The sequence below is a fragment of the Ahaetulla prasina genome, chromosome 5, assembly GCF_028640845.1.
Source record: "Ahaetulla prasina isolate Xishuangbanna chromosome 5, ASM2864084v1, whole genome shotgun sequence".
NCBI lineage: Eukaryota > Metazoa > Chordata > Lepidosauria > Squamata > Colubridae > Ahaetulla > Ahaetulla prasina.
In genome coordinates, this window is record NC_080543.1 from 118,621,533 (window position 1) to 118,645,320 (window position 23,788).

A 23,788-nucleotide genomic window follows, 5' to 3' on the forward strand; every position below is an offset into this window, starting at 1 on the left:
GTAGAATGTTGTAGCAGATAATTTTGTGTACTACGCTTAGGTCAGACTAAAGGCGATGTAGTTCTAAGCCCAAAATTTCAAGCCTGGTGGCATAGGGTATGTTGTGAGCAGAGGAGTGGAGGACTCTTCTCGTGAAATACCTCTGGACTCGCTTAATTGTATTAATGCCCAATATATAATGCAGGTTCCAGGCAGATGAGCCTGGAATTGGTCTAGCAAAGGTTTTGTATGCCCTAGTTTGCTGTACAATATTACCAGAGAAGAAGCTTCACAAGATTATAAGAATATAATATATTAAATATAGTATATTTAAGATTATTCTTAAATATATTGGTCACCCAACATTCTTTTTCTGTCTTGAAATAGTTAAGCTCCAACAAGTAGGAACAATATACATTGGTCAGAGGTTTTTATTATTCTAGCAAGTCTTGATGATGGCACAAAAATCTTTTCCAGGAAGCTTCTATCAAATCAGGCCCCAAGCTGCATCTATTATGATATTACTGTGTAGGGTTTTTTTTTTGTGTTTTTTAGTGGCAGTGCTATAACTTGATAGCAATCAACTACTGTATCTGAGATGTATACTTTTGCTTTTAAAAAAACCCCAAAACAATAACAACAGTATTCCTGCTGCTATATGTTTCGGCATTTTGTAAAGGTCAGTGACACGTAGTTGTTCGCTTCTCTGACTAATCTGCAACTGGCAATTGCTTGAACAAAGGATAAATACTGACTGTGTACCCTGGGTTGTCTCTCCAGTTACTGAATAACAAAAGGTCTTTATGGCAGGCAACTTACTAGCATGCTGTTTTTTGAAAATAGCAAAGTGAAAATAATTTTCATCCCACTGTACTAGATAGGCTGCTTGTCCTGAGTATTTATTTATTTATTTATTTAATCGTATTTATATACCGCCCTATCTCCCAAGGGACTCAGGGCGGTTTACAGGCACTAAAAACAGATAAAGGTAAAGGTAAAGGTTCCCCTTGCAAATATGTGCTAGTCGTTCCCGACTCTAGGGGGAGGTGCTCATCTCCGTTTCAAAGCTGAAGAGTCAGCGCTGTCCAAAGACATCTCCGTGGTCATGTGGCCAGCATGACTAAATGCCAAAGGCACATGGAACACTGTTACCTTCCCACCAAAGGTGGTCCCTATTTTTCTACTTGCATTTTTTTTACGTGCTTTCAAACTGCTAGGTTGGCGGAAGCTAGGATAAGTAACGGGAGCATACTGTATGGCCCCCTGCATGCACCCTAGCCTTTGCACATGCACACATGCGGCCCCCACTTGCAACCCCCCACATGTGGCCCACCCCCACACGCATCCATACATGGCTCCCCTGCACATGCCCTGCCCTATGTGCATGCACAGCAGAGACCCAACAACCAGCTGGCCCAACAATCAGCTGGAAGTACACACACATGCGTGGCACAGCTGAACTGGGGCAATGGCTTGCATGCCCACAGCGAGGGTGCTGCGTGCCACCTGGGGCACACCTGTCACAGGTTCGGCATCATGGCCCTATGCCTATGCCTATCTCCATCTCCATCTTCAACTCCATCTCCATCTCATCTCCATGTATGTCTGCCTTTCTTTCTTTCTTTCTTTCTTTCTTTCTTTCTTTCTTTCTTTCTTTCTTTCTCTCTCTCTCTCTCTCTCTCTCTCTCTCTCTCTCTCTCTCTCTCTCTCTCTCTCTCTCTCTCTCTCTCTCTCTCATATATATGTTGTGACCCAGGCCCAAGTAGGTAGTAATAAACTTAGTCCGTGGAAAAACAAACTTTATTCAAACAGCTGGGAATTACTTTATTCCCAGCATCGTTCAACGGAAAGTAGAACAAATGCCTCCCAACACAAATTCCTCAGTTATCTCACAAACCTTAGTCCAATTAGGCAAAGTGCCAATGGCCCTTCTTGGCAAACATCCAGAAGCCACAAAAACAAAGATGTATACGAAGCAGAAGACAAAGCAGAAGACACAGCTACAACGTTGTTTTCCGGCAAAGCTCAAATGCTGGTGCTGGTCTGTTTTAAGCCTTATGGGAGGGGCCAATCATCTCTTGGCCCTACTCCCGAGTTTTCCTCTCTGCTTGAGCTGCTCTTGCCTTCTGGCAGCTCTTCTCATGCATGCATTAGGAACAAGCTCCTCCTGTTCTTTTGCCTCACTACTATTTGGCTCTGGAAGCTCTGGAGTCCGCACCTCACTTGCAGATGACCCTGGCCTCACCTCAGCCTCATTGCTGTCCAACTCCATTGCCAGCTCCCTAGGCTGCTGATGGACCACAACAATAGACTGTATGCAGTATGTACACACGCACACACACATATGGACATATTTCTCAGTGTCTTTCTATATTCCACCCCCCAATGGCCTCCAACAATGTTCAGCTTGCTAATGTTTCTCTTCAAGGACACAACATTTATTCGTAGGTATTGTTTGCATCAGGAAACACCTGACTGGAACTCCTGACACCTCCTGACACATTTGCTAACATCTCTCCTTTGTCATTACACTTACAACACAATCATCATTATTTTTTTGCTAAAATTATTTGCATGAAGAACATTTATATTAATCATACATCTGAAGCAAATTTCTCTTCCCTTCTCATGCTGGGCAGTTTCTCCAAAAGTTTTAATATCCAGTAATTGTGAAACTGACTACAGTTTCCCTGTGGAGTGTAAATCTCATCACAAAGGTACACACTGGCAATTATATTGCAGAAGAAATTTCTGGTTGGATTCCTGCTGTAGCCTAGAGAACAATAAGAATGGTGACTAATTCAATCCTTCATTCATCCTAGACCTATAATGATAACTTACTAGTGTTCTGTCATTTTAATAACAACTTTGTAGAAAAACCCCCCCAAACTTCTGCATTCTAAACTACAATAATATACTTATAAAAAGTGTTTAATATGCAATTCCAGTTCCTTCCAACTAAAATTAAATGTCATTATATTTCTTTTCCTAAAGGTTGTAATCACGTGAAATGGAAAAGTGTGTATTTTAAGTGACAGTAGGAAAAAAAATAGGGGAAAAAATCATTCATTTTCTTAGGATGCAACCCATGTAGAAGTAAGCATTATTCTTGATAAAGATATATGAAAATAACAACGTAATTATATTCATGCTCATCCAGTATTCGTTATTCAGTGAATTATAGCTGGTACTATAATTCTATTTACACTATATACTCGTGTGTGAGAGAGAGTTTGTGTGTGTGTGTGTGTGTGTGTGTGTGTGGTTTTATCTATGTTATTAAAAAAAAGATAATGGCTTCTCTGCCTAGTCATATCCGATTCTAGGACAAGGTGCTCATCTCGGTTTCTTGGCTAGGGAAGCTAACATTATCTGAAGACATTTTCCATGGTCATGGGGCCAGCATGGCTGTACGCCAAAGGTACATAGAATGCGCTTACCTTCCCACCAAAGTGGTACCTATTTATCTATTTGCATTTGCATGCTTTCGAACTGCTAGGGGGGAAAGAGATAATGAAAGGAACGGTAGCTCACCCCATGTTTCTGTCTCTGTCTCTGTCTCTGCATCTGAATCTGCATCTGCATTTATCTATCTCCCTCCCATTTGCAGAAAAAACTATTACTACCAACCTGCCTTCCATTCAGGACCTGTATACTGCAGAGTCAAAAAGTGGGCTGTGAAAATATTTACAGACCCTTCGCATCTTGGATATAAACTGTTTCAACTCCTACCCTCAAAACGATGCTATATAGCACTGCACACCAGAACAACTAGACACAAGGACAGTTTTTTCCCAAACGCCATCACTCTGCTAAACAAATAATTCCCTCAACACTGTCAAACTATTTACCAAATCTGCACTACTATTAATCTTCTCATCGTTCCCATCACCCATCTCCTTCCACTTATGACTGTAACTTTGTTGCTTGTATCCTTACAATTTATACTGTAATTGATTGTTTCCTGATTGCTTAATTGTAGCCTATGATTATCATTAAGTGTTTTATCATTAAGTGTTAAATTTGTACACTATGACTATCATTAAGTGTTGTACCTTTTCTTTTATGTAGAATGAGAGCATATGCACCAAGACAAATTCCTCATGTGTCCAATCACACTTGGCCAACAAAAATTCTATTCTATTCTATTCTATTCTATTCTATTCTATTCTATTCTATTCTATTCTATTCTATTCTATTCTATATACCCTCTCTCCTGCTCTAATGTAGGCTCATGTCCACTATATTTGTTCCAGCAACTGGACTGCTAAAATGTAATTCTGAGCAGCAAGCTAGTGGTGAATAAATTGCAGGGAGTGTTGGAAATACCCTTCCAATCCCTTGAAAAATGCCAGCTGTAATTACCATATGTTTCATATAGTTAGGCACAGGTTGTGCATTCCTCAATGGTTTTCATGAACACTTCTTTTTAAGACTCATTTGACTGACTTCCTCAGTAGAATTATTCCACCAGCAATATTAAATGGTTAGGCTTCAGCTGCTCTTGCTAATGAATAAAGACAATAAAGTCAAAAAGATACAACAGAAAATGTATTAGATTTGAGGTAAAGAGACTCGTTGCTTTTAGGGGTTTTTTATCTCCCTCAAAACATGACTAAGTAAAAAACTATCTTCTTCTCATACATAGACCACCTTTATTTCCTGCATTTTGGAACCATTTAATTATGAATATTGTTGTTAGATAACTCAACATCACTCGTGTTGGGGGTGTCTGTGGTATCCCAAATGTTCTGCCAGCAAAAATGGGCTTCTAAGCTTCATTTCTGGTTACAACATCCTCCTGCAACCCTCTGCCAGTGAAAATAGAGCTCAGGAGGGCCGTGCGTGGTCCTCGCAAGCTCCATTGTCAGCTACGATGACCTCCTACAATCCTCTGCCAGCAAAAACGGAGTTCTATTTTTGCTGGCAGAGGCACTGCAGGCCAGTCCTTTGCTGTTTCCAAGGTGGCTCCATGAGCCAGATCTAAGCAACCTGTGGCCAGATCCGGCCCGCAGGTCTTGAATTTGACACCCCTGATATACTTATAAGAGAACATTTTAAAAAGCAAAAATAATGTATCATATATACTCATAGATAAGCCAAGATTCTAGGCTCCAAAATATACCCTCAAAATTAGGTTTGGTTTCTAATTGGATAAGCTTATCTGCAAGTATATATGGTAACACTTTTAAAGGTACCCATATGTATTTGCAGATAAGCTACATCAATATACCATAAAAATGTGACACCCACAAATAACTGACACAGAATCTGTTCTGGGTGTTGTGGTCCATCAGCAACCTGCGGACCTGGCAGAAGAGTCAAAGAGTGAGGAGGCTGGGGAGGACAATGGGCCAATCCTGGAGTCGGGAAGGCCCAGATGAAGGCTCTGCATCAGAGGCAGAGATGGGGCCAGGGCCATCTAGGAGCAATGCACTGACTCTGGAGCCTCCAGAGGTGGAAAGCAGAGAGGCAGAGGAACAGGAGGAGCCTATTCCTAGTGCACGCATGAGAAGAGCTGCCAGAAGGTAAGAGCAGCTGAAGCAAAAAGGACGACTCGGGAGTAAGTCAGGAAGATGATTAGCCCCTCCCATAAGGCTTAAAAGAGCAGCAACAAGTCGTTGGGTTCTTTGTGGAAAAGCAACATTGATTCCATTGCTTCTCGTCTGCATCTCTTGAACTTTGTGGATTTTTTGCCAAGAAAAGCCTTTGGCAGGTTGCTAAAGACAACAAAGGTTGGTGATAAGGCCAAAGGACTGTTTATAAAGAATTTGTTCTGGACTAAGCTGAGAATGAATTAATTCTCAGCTGTTTTAATAGAATAAGTTTGTTCTGGCCTGAATTGTGTTTGGTAATCACTACTTGGGCTTCGGACACAACACTGGGAAGCAACATTTATCGATACAAAATATGAAAACAAATTGGCATATTTCAAATATATAGAGTAAGCATCTTTCCCAAGGAAAAGACCACTAAAGAATCCCAAGGAAGACAAGTTTTGTAAATCAATAGGGAGGAGGACTATTTTCCTGAATGCTTCAGTATCCCTAACTTCTTACAGGGACATCAAAGTTTTTTGGGAATCTTTTGGGAAACATTTTGTTTTCCAGATCTCTAATTTTAAATATAAACAAGCAAATTCCCCAGGTAGAGAAAATATATTTACTTTTTAAAAAACTTTGAATAGCAACTAATTGTACTGGTCAAAAGCTACTTGATCAATGACATACAACAGACATACAGTTGAATTACAAAATAAATGCAGACACATCAAAAATATTAGAAATGGGAGATATTTATTCCCTATTCTGCACATTAACACACTGAATTGTTGGCAACTTCATAAACATCTAGACAGTTGGAAATCCTTCTAAACACAGTGACTCTGTGTCTATGGAGATTCTCAGTCATCCAGATCATGGTCATTGAAAAGTTGCTTTTCTGAAAGCCAACTTGACTTTCTTTGAGTTTTTCCCTGAAAACATTTTGATTCTCATCCATGAAGCTTCTTCGATTCTGAACTAAAGAAGTTTCTTGGATGAAAAGTGAAATGTTTTCAAAAACTAAGAAAGTCCAGTTGCCTTTTGTAAAACTACTTTTGGGGCAGAGTGACTCAGTGTAGCAGTTTGTTCATAGCATCCAAGGGTCACTTTAATTTGACCAAATTTTAATTAATATATATTTTTTGAAATAAAATGCCAAGTGGTGCCCAAACTTCAAGCCTCAATCTGAAATGTCCAATCTAAATAAATCGATCTGCCTTAGTTTCCATCTATTAACTCGTTTCTTCCAAATTGGTTCAAGGGAAGATGAGCTCTGCCACAATTGATGGTTGAAAATTGACGACTTATCCTTGGGACACAGAAGACACAAAAGTTTAGGGGATTGTTTGTTTACTCTTGTAAGCCATCCAGAGCCATGTGTATAAGGCAGGAGACTGTATAAACCATATAAATAAATAGATAAATTTCAGATCACATAACTGACTGTATTTAATCCTCCTGCCAAGCTCCAGGATTTCCACTCATCCTGCAACAAACTGGATTATGTAGGTCGTACAAGTCGTGTTCAAGTCAAGAAAGTCTAGGATGTTAGAGTAACTAAATAATTGTCAGCACCATTAGTAGACCAGACCAGGACATTCATTCCACAGGAAGGCTAAAATTAGTTTTATCGATCAGCTATAATAACAGAATCTCAGAAGTCTGATTGCACTGTACCTCTTTATCCCCTTGTAGCCCTGGAAATTATGGAGATGTTTGCCTGAGTCTCTTGTCAATATTTTCAGTCTGTTGTGGATTTAAGACACCCTTACTTGCTTTGGATAACAGAGCTTTCATATCTCCCTCAAAATCATCTTTCTTATCCTGTATGGCAATGGGATAGATGGATGGATGGATAGATGGATGGATAAATAGGTGGGAGAGAGAGAGAGAGAGAGAGGGAGAGGGAGAGAGAGAGGGGGGGAGAGAGAGAGATGATAAATAGATATAGATAGATGATAGATAGATAGATAGATAGATAGACAGACAGACAGATAGATGATAGATATAGAACGAGAGAGCGATGATAGATAGATAGATAGATGATAGATTATAGATAGATAGATAGAGAAATGAATAGAGAAAGAATAGAATAGAATAATAGATTCTATTTAGATAGATTTTAAATAGATATAGATAGATAAATAGATTGATCGATCGATCAATCGATCGATAGATATAGAACGAGAGAGAGAGAGAGCGATGATAGATAGATGATAGATAGATAGATAGATAGATAGATAGATAGATAGATAGGGAATAGAATAGAATAGAATAGAATAGAATAGAATAGAATAGAATAGAATAGAATAGAATAGAATAGAATAATAGATAGATGATAGATAGATAGATAGATAGATAGATAGATAGATAGAGAAATAAATAGAGAAATAGAATAGAATAGAATGATAGATTCTATTTAGATAGATTCTAAATAGATATAGATAGATGATAGACAGATGATAGATAGATAGATAGATAGATAGATAGATAGATAGATAGATAGATAGATAGATAGATAGATATAGAATGAGAGAGAGCACGCAATGATAGATAGATGATAGATAGCTAGATAGATAGAGAATAGAATAGAATAGAATAGAATAGAATAGAATAGAATAGAATAGAATGATAGATAGATAGATAGATAGATAGATAGATAGATAGATAGATAGATAGATAGATAGATAGATAGATGATAGATAGATAGATAGATAGATAGATAGATAGATAGATAGATAGATAGATAACCATTTCTTGGCACTCATGATATTTATATTGTATATCTCAATTTTCCATAAACATTTCTTAGAAGGTAGGTGTATGCATTGAATAAAAGCTACTATAGGAAAATTTTAATTTTCCTATAATAACTTTAGTCACTTCTTTACTTTAGTTATTTAACAAGATTTAAAATTAAGATCTTAAGGTCTTTTTAAAAGCTTCTTTTGATTTGCTTTATTTTTTGGGGGAGGAGGGGAGAGACTGTTTCATAGTAAGCACCCTGAATCACATTGCAGCACTGGTCGAAAGGGCCCAGCAGAGATTATACAACTTGAGACTTCTCAGGAAATAACAACTTAATGAAAAACTGCTGGTGACCTTCTACCGCTGCACCATAGAGAGTGTTTTAACTTATTGCACCTGTGTATGGTTTGCCAATTACACAGTGGCAGGTGGGACAGCACTCCAGAGGGTCAACGTCATTGCCCAGAGGATCATTGGTTGCCCTCTCCCCTCTTCGGAAGAGCTTTATAGCTCCCACTGCCTTAAGAAAGTTCAAAACATTCTTAAAGATCCATCTCATCCTGGGCACCCTTTTTTTTTTTTTGAACTATTACCATCTGGCAGACGGTACAGGATAATAAAAACAAGGACAAATAGGCTGAAAAACAGCTTCTATCCCAGGGAAGTAACCGTATTGAATTCTATTGTATAGTGCAATATTAATGCAATATCAGAGGTTTTCAACTCAATTCTATAGAATGTTTATTTATTTATTTATTTATTTTATTTGATTTTTATACCGCCCTTCTCCCGAAGGACTCAGGACTCCACACATGTGAAGGATGTGTGTTTTTGTTTTATTTTTTTATGTATAATGTACACTGACGATGTCATTTAATTTTATTGTACAAGGTGCAATGACAATAAAGTAAACTAACTAACTGAATCCTAGGGAAACAAGCCCCGAAATTATTTTAAATAATCAAATAAACTGAGTTTGCAATACTAAATATGTTTACTTGAAAATAAAACTCATGGAATTCAATCAGATTTAATTCTGAGTAGAGGTACCTCAATTTCCACTGTGAAACTCTGGGTATGTAAGGTGTTCCTTACCATTTTGTCAATGTTTTTAGTTGCTGAAGACATTCCATTGTGGTTTTGAGTGTCAACTGGGCAGAATATCTGGCTTCTCAATGCAGTTAATATGAGAAATTGCTTGTTTCTGCACTGAGAGTGAAGTCCAGAATTATTGTTAAATCATTGTACATAATCCATGTTTTCTAACATTTTCAGTGAATAGGAAAGAGGCAATTGTCCACATAAGTAGAGCTAACACCGCAGGAAGCTTTTTACCTAAATGGTCACAAAATTGTCTATTACCACATGTAGACTTTAAATGCTTAAATTGTCATCCCGAGGCTTTGCATATTGATTCTTCATTGCTGTTAAATCCTTACTTGCTGTGCAAAAGAAATCATTTGAGCCTCTCAAAATTGTTGTCTTTTGCATTATACCAAGACGTTCTCAGTCAAGAACTTAATCTACTAACATTTTACCGCTTTTTCATTTGAGAGCTCAAGATTCTGTAAAACCCTGCTTGAGGGGAGAAAATGATTCCAGTACTGTGCTGCATACAAAGAATAAATAAAGGTAAAGATAAAATGCCCTTAGAGCCAAACTCTGCTTTTGATAACTTCATGTATTATTTTTTTCTTTTGCAGCAACCCAAAAATGGTTTTGTTATTTCTTATTCCTCTTCTTTTTATTAAACCAACACAACAAAAATTTTCCGCATATTAACTTGTGATTTAGAGTTGGTCTCCCATCAAGTTCTAATCAGTATTGCCTCTGCTTATTTTTTTTTTTTTACAACCAAGGTGTGCAACAGCCCAGAAATGGTTAGAATGCAGCATTACAGCTAACTCTGCCCACAGTGTGGAGTTTGATCCTGACCGGCTCAAGGTTGACTCAGCCTTCCATCCTTTTGAGTTCAGTAAAATGAGGACCTAGATTGTTGGGGGCAATATGCAAATATGCTAACATTGTAAACCCCCCGGAGAGTGCTGTATAGCACTGTGGGGCAGTATATAAATCTAAGTGCTATTGCTATTAATTCTGGGACCATTTAAAAGTTCAAAGAACATACATTAAAAAATAGGATACCTGTACATGGTGGCTCAGTGGCTACGATGATGAGCTCATCGATCGAAAGGTTGGCTGTTCAGCAGTTCGAAACCCTAGTGCCGTATAATGGGGTGAGCTCCCATTACTTGTCCCAACGTCTGTCAACCTAGGAGCTCGAAAGCATCTAAAAAATGCAAGTAGAAAAATAGGGACCACCTTTGGTGGGAAAGTTACAGCGTTCCATGCGCCTTTGGCATATAGTCATGCCGGCCACATGACCACAGAGATGTCTTCGGACAGTGCTAGTTCTTTGGCTTTGAAACGGAGATGAGCACCACTTCCTAGAGTCGAGAACAACTAGCACATATGCACGAGGGGAACCTTAACCTTACCTTTATGCATATATAAAGAGATTAAAATTGAAAGTTAACATAAGATGTTTCAATTCATGTATATGTGGCTGGGGATGGGCTTGATTTAGGTATATGATTGTTAAAATTTCAGATTTTCTGTGGGCAAGAAAGGTTTTTAAGTCTGATATGACTTAAGAGAGAGATAAAAAAAGTGCCAAAAGCCATATCAAAATCGTTTTAATCAACTCTTGGATGTTGAGTCTTATCTATTCTAAATGAAATAAACAACATCAATTAAAAATCTAATATTGTCACAGCCAAGAGGATCTTGTATAAATGTAGCATGAGCTTGGTGCATAAATAATCTGGAAATATAAAATTTCACATCTATTTATCAAGGAAACATTAGAACAGATAGCAAAACCCTTGCCTGGCCTGAGAATAACTCTGATGATTGCTTCATATAAAACAAAAGGCGATAATTTATTTGAAAAGTTTCACCATACAACTTTTGCAAAACTAGAAACAAAAAAAATAATAATATAGACTTTCTAATAACAATCAACTGAAAAACTGTCAAGTTTAATTGTAATGTCAATTTCTTGAAGCAGAGGGGATGTAAAATTAGTAACTTGTTAAAAGGGAATTCTATAAAAGGAGTCTTTGTGAATTATTATTGTGCAGTTTAGAATGTGTGTGTGTGTGTGTGTGTGTGTGTGTGTGTGTGTGAGAGAGAGAGAGAGAGAGAGAGAGAATGGTTATTAGCAAGTGTGAAATCTATAACCATCTTTCCATTTATATTCTGAACAGATGGGACAATATTAACATTGTTGTTATTTTTAAGTCACGAAGGCAATAGCTTAATCAATTTACCTCACTTTTTCCAAAACTATATTATATTACTTCACATTAGCTCTGTCTCAGTCTCAAGTCATTTGAGCAGAGGGACCATGCTATCTAATTATTCAACTCTTTGTCTTTTCTTCGAAGATAAGATATAAATAAAATTGTCTAAAAGGATCGATGAGCTACCGCTCCTTCATTAAGAGACAGTTTGAGCTAAAATTTTAAATGACATTTCCATCCATGATTTTAGATAGACTAGCTCAGGTCCAAGGACACAAAGAAGACAAACCTCTGTTAATCAAATGTACATGTCTGTGTATTGCTGTTGGGATGAGTTTTGATGATGCTGGTCAGCAGGTTAGGAGCAGCCTTTGTTATAAACTTTCAAATATTTGTACAAATTTTCTGAACATGTTAGGTTTAGCTGTTAATATTCCTCGCTTAAGACCTATTGTGGGAACAGCCTTTTAATGTAATAAAGTCAAAAGGAGTTTTAAAGCTTTTATCCTACAAAGAATTTCAGTTTTTTCCTCATCTGGAAGGAGAATGAATGGGGTGTTCTTTTAGTGAATTTTCTTCAGGGACATCCTTAGAGACAATTTTGAATGCTTTTCAAGTTTTATTTCTTTCCTTCTTTCAAAGGCACTTTGCCATGGTTCAAGATATCATAATTGTTCATCGTTTCGAAAGAGGTGGAATTGGAATGAAGCCATCTGAATGATTCTGGCACAGGATATGTAATCTTCCAAAAATCTTGGAAGAGAAAGCTGGAAAAAGTTTTGGACAAAAGGCAGAATGCACTTATAATTAGAAGCACTAGGACGGTCATTAAGGAATTAAACTCTAGCAGCTTTTTACTGCCATCATATCTTCATGTATGCCCTTCTCTTTTCAAGTTAATGTGGGGAAATTGACAGCATAAGAATTACTGTAACTACTGAAAAATGTGTTTTATGTGAGTTTCTTTTCCCTTCAGTTTGTGTTGTGTCTGCGTACCCCGAGCTGGGCCTCCTGCCAGAAGGTGACTTGGATAGTGAGGGGGAAGGGCCGTCAGGACTTACCTCAGGAGCACCGGCTTCCCTGGCTCAGCTCCAGGAGCCAGAGGCGGGCCAGGTAGAAGAGATAACGAGGCCTCCGTCCCCTGACTCTTTCCCCCCCAGGCCATGCCTGCAGACCCAGCTAATGGCAATCAGTCTTGGTTGGACCCTAGGTTTCGTAGGCAGGAGAGGAGGGAATGGGGTGGGGCAGGCCTAGCAAGTGCTGAGTCATGGAGCCACACCCCACAGGATATAAAGGCAGGATATAAAAGCAGCAAGAACTGCTGTGCTTCTTCATAGCAGGCAAATCAACTGATTAATTAAGAGCTGAAGTTTGTTCCTGGGTGACTCATCGGCGTCGAGGGAGATAACAGAGACACTTGGCAGATGCTCGCTATTCTGCTGCCAGAGCTGATAGTGCCAGCTAATTAAGCCATCACTCGGACGGAGGCGAAGGAGGACAGAACAGTTTGGTTGTGTCTGATTCTTAGAGATTGTCTGGACAAGTCCCTGCAGTGTTCTTGGGAAGATTTTTCAGAAATGGTTTGCCATTGTCTCCTTTGTAGAGAGAAAGCGACTGGCCAAGATCAACCAGATAGCTTTGTGCCTAAGGGGGGACTACATTTGATGATCTCCTGGTTCCTAGCTTGATGCCTTAAACAAAGGATGTCCAAACTTGACAACTTTAAGACTTGTGGACTTCAACTCCCAGAATTCCTCAGCAAAACTGGCTGAGGAATTCTGGGAGTTGAAGTCCACAAGTCTTAAAGTTACCAAGTTTGGACACCTCTGTCTTAAACACTACAGTAGTGGCCAAAATTGTGGAAACCTTTTGGGAAAAGTGTTTTTTCTAAAACTAGCTAATAATGCCACCTTTTTTTTGGAGTAGTACCATAAATTATATATCAATGGAAAGATAATGTAATCAAGAATGTAATGCAATAACTTTTATGAAGGATTTACTATTAGAATAGCAGTTTCAGTATAAAGAAGAAAAGTAAAACACGTAGAAAAAACGAGATACAAAAATTATCACCATAGAAAAAAATGAGATATACAAAAATTATCATGTCAGTTAATATTTAGTTGGGTAAACTTTAGCATGAATTATGGCCTTATAATGTCTTCCCATGGAGTGAATCAAGTCTTTTAGTTCTGCAGCTGTTATAATGTGAAACCAAGATTGAATGATTGCTTCTATTAACTGGATTTTATTGCTGGGTCTCTTCTGACTAACAAGTTTCTTTAGTCGGCTCCATAGGTTTTTAATTGGATCTGGGCTATTCCAAAGCCATTCCAGCAGTAGAATATGATTGTTTTGAAACTCCCAAAAAAGTGGTGTTATTAGCCCTCAAACCTCAAAAATATACTTTTCCCAAAAGGTTTCCACAATTTTGGCCACTGCTGTATACCTAATTGGCTCTTGTTTGAATACCTTGTTCCATTATTATTACCAATATTATTTGTAACAAATAGCATTAACTTTTCTGGTTGATAAATAGGTGCAATGATATCCCTTAAATAAAAACAATCGGGAACCTGTGTCATTTTCTGTTGTCTAGTTGCCAATTTATTATTATTAGATATGTTAGGGGAAGGTGTTAAAGATAGTGATAAGAATGTGGAGCAGAGGTGGCATTTAGCAGGTTCTGAACAGTTCTGGAGAACCAGTAGCAGAAATTTTGAGTAGTTCAGAGAACCAGTAAATACCACCTCTGACTGTCCCCGCCCCTATCTATTCTCTGCCTCCTGAGTCCCAGCTGATTGGGAGGAAATGGGGATTTTGCAGTAACCTTCCCCTGGAGTGGGGTGAGAATGGAAATTTTACAGTATTCTTCCCCTGCCATGCCCACCAAGCCATGCCACGCCCACCACACCACGCCCACAGAACCGGTAGTAAAAAAAAAATTGAATTCCCCCACTGATGTGGATAATACTTCTATGCTCCTCTTTAATTTTGTTTTGTTTTGTTTTACTTGTTTTAATCTCCTTTTTCATCTCTGAATTTAACTGTACAATATCAGTTTTTAATCTTTTGCTACTGGGTATTTATTAGCTTTCCTCTGAGATAAGAACAATGAAAGAGAATGACCCCTGGGATACAGTTGCTAAACAAAGTATCAAAGCAGCCAAATGATGTAGGAATAATGATGATGAAAGATGTAACTCTAATAACAGAATGTGCACAGTGTGCTTGTCAAATGGATATGATATGCTGGAGTTGGAGCTGCAAACAGGAACTGAAACTCAACCAGCTATTAGAAGTCTCTCTGCAACACTGGAGGTTTTTAAGAAGAGATTGGACAATGATTTGTCTGAAATGGTAGTTTCCTGCTTGAGCAGTGGGTTGGACTAGAAGACCTCTAAGGACACCTCCAACTCTATTATTCTTTTATTCTTCACTGCAGAATAAAACAATTGCTACCAAACTGCCTTCCGTTGAGGACCTGTATACTGCATGAGCCAGAAAGAGGGCTGTGAAAATATCTACAGATCAAAATGATGCTATAAGGCAGGGGTCTCCAACCTTGTCAACTTTAAGACTTGTGGACTTCAACTCCCAGAATTCCTTAGCCAGCTTTGCTGGTTGAAGGATTCTGGGAGTTGAAGTCCACAAGTCTTAAAGTTGACAAGGTTGGAGACCCCTGCTTTAGGGCACTGCGCGTCTACAACTAGAACAACTAGACACAAGGACAGTTTTTCCCCCCATGCCATCACTCTGCTAAACAACTAATTCCCACAACACTGTCAAACTATCTAAAAAGGCGGTATTACCAACATTATTCTCATCTTCCCTATTATCGATCTTCTTATCTTCCTATGACTATAACTCTGTTGCTTATCACTATTGTTGCATGTACATTGAGAGTCTATGCACACAAATTCCTTGTGTGTCTAATCATGCTTGGCCAATAAAGAATTCTATTCTATTAGGCATAAGATTGATTACCAGGTTCTCAATTTTTTTTAATAAGTTTTTTTTATTTATAACACAACACAACATAACAAACACAAAACACATAACGTACATTCCTTTTTACAACTGTTTCGTAGCGGTGATCTCCTAATATTTACATTTTCCCCCAATTCCATTTATAATATTTATATCCTTCTTGTCCCATTATCCCTTATTACTCTATAATTCCTATCACTTATAATATTAAATTTGTACGTTTTATACACTATCTTACATACATCTTGCACTTATTGTTTCTCCCCTTTCATCACTATTCATTTTTTTCTAGTTCCAGCCGCTTGTACCATTTATCCCATATGACATAATATTCTGTATCTTCCTTTTCTTTAATTTCTTTTCTTAATTTGTCCATCTCTACACAATCTAAAATTTTCTTCCTCAGTTCTTCCTCTGTTGGTGTATTTCCTTTTTTCTCAATTCTTATTAGCGTCTTTTTCTGAGTCTGCAGCCAGTCAGACAGCAAATGTGTAGATTATAGAGAGTGTAGGAAGGAAAACCCAAAATCGCAAATTTTATTGATTTCGTTTCCAGGAAAGAACTGTTACAACAATTTTTGGACACCTGACTGCAACAAAGAAAAAGCCAGATTCTTTCTGTATTTATTAAAATCTTACTTTAAGACGAAATCTAATTTTAAGAGAAAATTAGCAATTTATTTTTATTTTTATTTATTTTATTTTATTTTGTCACAACAATATATATAGGTACCTACAAAAAGAATATATAGTGTATAAACACATATATGAGTAAATATAAGGAGGTATAAGCATATATATATATATATATAGGAAGAAGAAAAGAAAAACAATAGTACAGGAACGGTAGGCACGTTTGTGCGCTTATGCACGCCCCTTATGGTCCTCTTAGGAATGGGGTGAGGTCAATAGTAGAAAGTTTTTGGTTAAAGCTTTTAGGATTATGAGAAGAGACCACAGAGTCAGGTAAAGTATTCCAAGCACTGATGATTCTGTTACAGAAGTCATATTTTCTGCAATCTAGATTAAAGTGGTTGACATTAAGTTTAAATCTATTAGTTGCTCTAGTATTATTGCAATTGAAGCTGAAGTAGTCTTTAACAGGAAGGACATTACAATAGATGATTCTGTGAGTTAAACTTAGGTCTTGTCGAAGGCGATGGAGTTCCAAGTTTTCTAAGCCTAGGATTTCAAGTCTGGTGGGATAAGGTATTTTATTGTTTTCAGAGGAATGGAGAACTCTTCTTGTAAAATATTTCTGGCCACGTTCAATTGTATTGATGTCAGAGATGTGGTGAGGGTTCCAAACAAGTGAGCTGTATTCTAGAATTGGTCTAGCAAATGTTTTATTTGCTCTGGTTAGTAGTGTGGTGTTTTTGGAAAAGAAGCTACGCAAGATTAGGTTTACAACTCTTAGAGCTTTTTTTGCTATGTATTTGCAGTGGGCTTTGGCACTTAGATCATTTGACATGAAAACTCCAAGGTCTTTAACGGGATGGGGGTCGTCTGTAAGGTAATGTCCATCTAGTATGTACTTAGTGTTTGGGTTCTTTTTTCCTATATGTAAGACTGAGCAGTTGCTGGTTGAGATTTGGAGCTGCCAATTTTTAGACCAAGCGGTTAGATGATCAAGGTTGTTTTGAATGATAGATGTATTGTCTGTGGTGTTAATTATAAATAATAAAAATTGCAGAGATACAAAATTTTGGAATTATTATGAAAAATTTGGCTCAGTGGCTAAGATGCTGAGCTTGTCGATCGAAAGGTCGGCAGTTCATCAGTTTGAATCCCTAGCTCCGCGTAAAAGGGTGAGCTCTGGTTACTTGTCCCAGCTTCTGCCAACTTAGCAGTTTGAAAGCAGTTAGTAAAAAATGCAAGTAGAAAAATAGGAACCACCTTTGGTGGAAGGTAACAGCGTTCCGTGTGCCTTTGGTGTTTAGTCATGCTGGCCACATGACCACGGAGAGGTTTTTGGACGGCACTGGCTTTTTGAGTTTGAAACAGAGATGAGCACTGTCCCCTACAGTCGGGAATGACTAGCACATCTGTGCAAGGGGAACCTTTACCTTTATCTTTTATGAATTGAGAGAAATGCTATAACATCAATGAAAAGGATGAGCAGACTCAATTTTTTATTTTTGTTTTTCTTAGAAGAAGTGGAAGTACGGAGACCGAAATTAGGAACAATTGCCCATTTAAAATAATCTTATCACCTTTTAAGTTACATAAAATAGCTTTAATAAGAGTCCAGGGGATCAAGAAAATCTGCTTTTGTTTCTTTGAGTGTTACCAATATCAACTGAATGATAAACATTGAGGTCTTCCTGTGAATTTGACTGTGAATTTGATTGATGTTAAAAATACCCCACAGTTCTGTTATAGTCTTTTAAATGAAATTATTTTGGGCAGGTTTAAATTTTTTTTTATATATTTCACTGTCGGATCACTCCCACTGTGGAAGGAATATCTGCTGTTGTATATCATTGAACATGTGCACGTACAGTAAATGTCCTATATCATTAATCCCTAAATATGTTTCTCTTTGTATGCTTAATATACAAGATAATAAACATGATTGCTAACTATCTTATTTGAATATAAACTCTCCAAACAGGTCTTATGACCTAACCTCGTAGTGCCATAACCTTTGTTATAGTAATGAGTGAATCTTTGATTATTGAACAATCAAGTAGTTTATTACAGCCTATAGCCAGAGACAATAAAATATCTAATAGTACAACTGTTACGTATACTATCTTCTGGAGTCCATTTAAGCTCATGTCTACTGCTTCAGTGACTCCATCCAGCCACCTCATTCTGTCATCCCCTTCTTCTTTTGCCTTCAATCTTTCCCAGCATTAGGCTCTTCTCCAGTGAGACCTTCATTCTGATTAGGTGGCCAAAGTATTTGAGTTTCATCTTCAGGATCTGGCCTTCTAAATAGCAATCAGTCCTCCTCTAGGAGTGACTGGTTTGATTGCCTTGCAGTCCAAGGGACTCGCAGGAGTCTTCTCCAGCACCATAGTTCAAAGGCCTCAATTCTTTGGCGTTCAGCCTTTCTTATGGTCCAACTTTCACAGCCATACATTGCAACTGGGAAAACCATAGCCTTGACTGTACACACTTGAAAGAGGCAGTGGTGAGGCCCCTCCTCAAGAAGTCCTCCCTGGACCCAGCTGTTTTAGGAAATTATCGTCCTGTCTCCAACCTTCACTTTGTGGCGAAGGTTGTTGAGAGTGTGGTGGCACGTCAATTACCCCAATACCTGGATGAATCTGTCTATCTAGACCCGTTCCAGTCTGGCTTCCGACCCGGGTACAGTACGGAGACGGCTTTGGTCACGTTGGTTGATGATCTCTGGAGGGACAGGGACAGGGGTTGCTCCCCTGCCCTGGTCCTACTAGATCTCTCAGCGGCTTTTGATACCATCGACCATGGTATCCTGCTGCACCGGTTAGAGAGTTTGGGAGTGGGAGGCACCGTTTATCGGTGGTTCTCCTCCTATCTCTCTGACCGGTCGCAGACGGTGTTGGCAGGAGGGCAGAGATCGACCGTGAGGCCCCTCACATGTGGGGTGCTGCAGGGGTTGATTCTCTCGCCTCTCCTGTTCAACATCTATATGAAGCCACTGAGCGAGATCATCAATGGCTTTGGGGTGAGGTACCAACTGTACGCTGATGATATGCAGCTGTACTTTTCCACCCCAGGCCATCCCAATGAAGCCGTCGAAGTGCTGTCCCGGTGTCTGGAAGCTGTACGGGTCTGGATGGGGAGAAACAGGCTCAAACTCAATCTCTCCAAGACGGAGTGGCTGTGGATGCCGGCACCCCGGTACAGTCAGCTGCAGCTGCGGCTGACTGTTGGGGGCAAATCATTAACCCCTATGGAAAGGGTGCGCAACTTGGGTGTCCTCCTGAATGGGCAGTTGTCTTTCGAAGATCATCTGACGACCGTCGCCAGGAGGGCTTTTTACCAGGTTCGCCTGGTTCGCCAGCTGCGCCCCTTCCTTGACCAGGATGCCTTATGCACGGTCACTCATGCTCTGGTTACCTCTCGCTTGGACTACTGCAATGCTCTCTACATGGGGCTCCCCTTGAAGAGTACCCGGAGGCTCCAGTTGGTTCAGAATGCAGCTGCGCGGGTGATAGTGGGAGCCACACGTTGCTCCCATGTAACACCACTCCTGTGCAGTCTGCACTGGCTACCTGTGGTCTTTCGGGTGCACTTCAAGGTTTTGGTGACTACCTTTAAAGCACTCCATGGCTTAGGGCCAGGGTACTTACGGGACCGCCTGCTGTTACCGAATGCCTCCTACCGACCTGTACGCTCGCACAGAGTGGGACTCCTTAGGGTGCCGTCCACCAAGCAATGTCGGCTGGTGGCCCCCAGGGGGAGGGCCTTCTCTGTGGGGGCTCCCACCCTGTGGAATGAGCTTCCCCCTGGACTTCGGCAACTGCCGGACCTTCGGACTTTCCGCCACGAGCTGAAGACCTATTTGTTTGTTCGCGCAGGACTGGCATAGGATTTTAATCAGTTTTAATGTTTTAATATTTTATAATTATGGGGTTTTATTCTAAATGTTTTAATTCGGCCATTTATGTAATAAGTTTTTTAATTATGGTTTTATGTGTATATTGCTGTTGTTTTTACTATGGCTGAGTCCTTCAGGAGAAGGGCGGTATAAAAATTTAATAAATAAATAAATAAATAAATAAACTTTTGTTGGCAGGGGTTGACATAATCTGTGTGTATGTATGTGTGTATGTATGTATATATATATATGTCTGTGTGTGTGTGTATATATATATATATATATATATATATATATATTGGTTTTATATATATATATATATATATATATATATATATATGCCTGCGCATGCACACACGTACATACATATTAGATAGATAGATAGATAGATAGATAGATAGATAGATAGATAGATAGATAGATAGATAGATAGATAGATATAAATCAAGGATGTCAAACTCACATCATCACGGCATTGTCAGGTGATGTATCACAACTTTTTTCCCCTTTGCTAAACTGTGTGTGGTTATGGCCAGCTTGTGATATATCCAGCCTTTGGCTATGAGTTTGTTATCCCTGAGATAGATAGATAGATAGATAGATAGATAGATAGATAGATAGATAGACAGACAGACAGACAGACAGACAGACAGACAGACAGACAGACAGACAGACAGACAGACAGACAGACTATTAAGAACACACACGATAAAGTAAAACTGAATAAAAATAGCACAATAACACATTCCAAAGTAATTGTGTATTGTTCTGACCCTTGGGAAGATATTTTTGAGTCTTTGTCCATTAGAATAACATTAATAGAAAACACACTCCCTACCTAGAAATTCCTTCAAGATTGGATAAATGAAGATCTATCTAGCATCCTTATATAGGGAGCAACATAGTAGTAGGTGACTTAGAGTTTCTATTCAAACATTACCACACGGAGATAACTGAAAATACTGTACATTATTGTATGTACAGTATTTGAGGGCTGTATTTGAAGATGAGCTGGTCAACCTATTTTCTAAAATACCAGAAGGCAAGATAAGAAGCAATGGATGGAAACTAATCAAGGAAAGAAGCAACCTAGAATTCAGGAGAAATTTTCTAACAGTGGAAACAATCAATCATTGGAAAGGCTTGCTTTCAGAAATTGTGGGTGCTCCATCACTGGAGACTTTTAAGAAGATTCTGGACAGCTACTTGTCCACAATGGTATAGGGCACCTGCTCAAGCAGGGGGTTGGACTATAAAACCTCCAGGATCCCTTCCAACTCTGTTATTTTATGTTCTTTGTTCTAATAAAATCCTTAAGTCAACAACAACAACAACAACAACAACAGAGTTGGAAGGGACCTTTGAGGCCTTCTAGTCCAACCCCCTGCCCAGGCAGGAAACCCTACACCATTTCAGATGGATGGTTATACAACATTTTCTTAAAAACTTCCAGTGTTGGAGCATTCACAACTTCTGCAGGCAAGTCATTCCACTTATTTATTGTTCTAACTGTCAGGAAATGTCTCCTTAGTTCTAAGTTGCTTCTTTCCTTGATCAGTTTCCACCCACTGCTTTTTGTTGTACCCTCAGGTGCTTTGGATAATATTTTGACTCCCTCTTCTTTGTGGGAGTCCCTGAGATATTGGAACACTGCTCTCGTGTCTCCCCTAGTCCTTCTTTTCATTAAACTAGGCATACCGAGTTCCTGCAATCGTTCTTCATATGTTTTAGCCTCCAGTCCCCTAATCATCTTTGTTGCTCTTCTCTGCACTCTTTCTAAAGTCTCAGCATCTTTTTTACATCGCGGCGACCAAAACTGAATGCAGTATTCCAAGTGTGGCCTTACCAAGGCATTATAAAGTGGCACTAACACTTCACGTGATCTTGATTCTATCCCTCTGTTTATGCAGCCCAGAACTGTGTTGGCTTTTTTAGCAGCTGCTGCACATTGCTGGCTCATATCTAAATGGTTGTCCACTAGGACTCCAAGATCCCTCTCATTTGAAAAGGTCATTTGAAAAGGACTGTCAGCAAGGCACCCAAATTGGTTAAAGTGAAGGCTTTATGAATTCAGAATTGTAATTGGAGGTTGGAGTGAACACTTTTGGAAGAATATGAAAAACGTTAAGGGAGGGGGCAATTTATATCCCAAATGTATTGTTTGAAGGCAATTCTTCAAAACATAATGAGCATCAACTTTCAGGCAAAACCTAGTAAATGAATTATACCTAGGGCTTTTTAAATGTCACGATGATTTAAAATGATCTGTAAGTACCAATGGGACCATACTCTACTTTTTCTTTGGATTGTGTAAATCTTTTTTCTTTTGATTCTTGAACTCCACCTGCCACATTCTCAAGAAAGCTGCTAATGAGTGTGTTTACTCTTCTCTCTATTCAAACTGGGTTGCAAACTCAAACTGTTAGAATAACAATTAGTGCACACACATTCACACTTCTCAAAGGCTGAATAATCTGCATTACAAATTTTTCTCTACTTTTTCAGAATACAGAGGAGACCAAATACACTCGGATAGCTTTTGTTTGCATTATCTGTTAAACAATTGACATAATTTTATTTCCCTGAATGTAACAAAATGGTTATGTGTAACTTTTGTCCACAAATGGTTGCTAACAGTTCTTGTTGTTATAATACAGAATATAGAATAATAGAGTTGGAAGTGACCTTGGAGGTCTTCTAATACAACTCTCTGCTCAAGCAGGAGACTCTATACTATTTCAGACAAATGGTTGTCCAGTCTCTTTTTGAAAGCCTACAGTGATGGAGCACCAACAACCTCTGAAGGCAAACTGTTGATTGATTGTTCTCACTGTTTAGAAGTTTCTTTTCAGTTTTAGGTTGCTTCTCTCTTTGATCAGTTTCCATCCATTATTTCTTGTCTTGCCTTTTGGTGCTTTGGAAAATAGGTTGATCTCAGTAGTGAAATCCAAACGGGCATGGTGTGGCTTGGTGGGCGTAGCTTGGTGGGCATGGCAGGGGCAAAATCTCCATTCCCACCCCACTCCAGGAGAAGGATACTTCAAAATCCCCATTCCCTCCCCAAACCTGGGGGAAGGATATTGCAAAATCTCCATTCCCACCCCACTCTGGGACCAGCCAGAGGTAGTATTTGCCGGTTCTCCGAGCTGCTCAAAATTTCTGCTACTGGTTCTCCAGAACCTGCTGGATTTCATCCTTGGTTGGCCTCCTCTTCTTCCTAGCAGCCCCTCAAATAATTTTCTATTGTTCATTTTATTTTATTATCCTTTTATTGGGCAATAGCGCTTAGCTCTTAAGACTTATATACCGCTTTACAGTGCTTTACAGCCCTCTCTAAGTGAATTCTAAGTGATTTACAGACTCAGCATATTGACCCAACAATCTGGGTCCTCATTTTACAAACCTCGGGAAGATGGAAGGCTGAGTTAACAATGACCTAAGTAAAGTTCAGTCTGTCTGACGAGCCCAGATACCTATGTCCTTCTATTTGTACCTGTAGGAGACAACCAGGCTAAGTTCAAGGAAGGAGTCAAAAGCATCATCATTCTTAAGTCCCTTTGTACCCACAAGAGATCTAAGTCTAACCCACCTTGAATTCTGTTGACTTTTATCTACTGTCAATTTGATTTTGATCGTTAGTAGTTCAGATTCTTGTAGAGAAAGCTAGAATGCACAAACCTGCATTCATTTGAA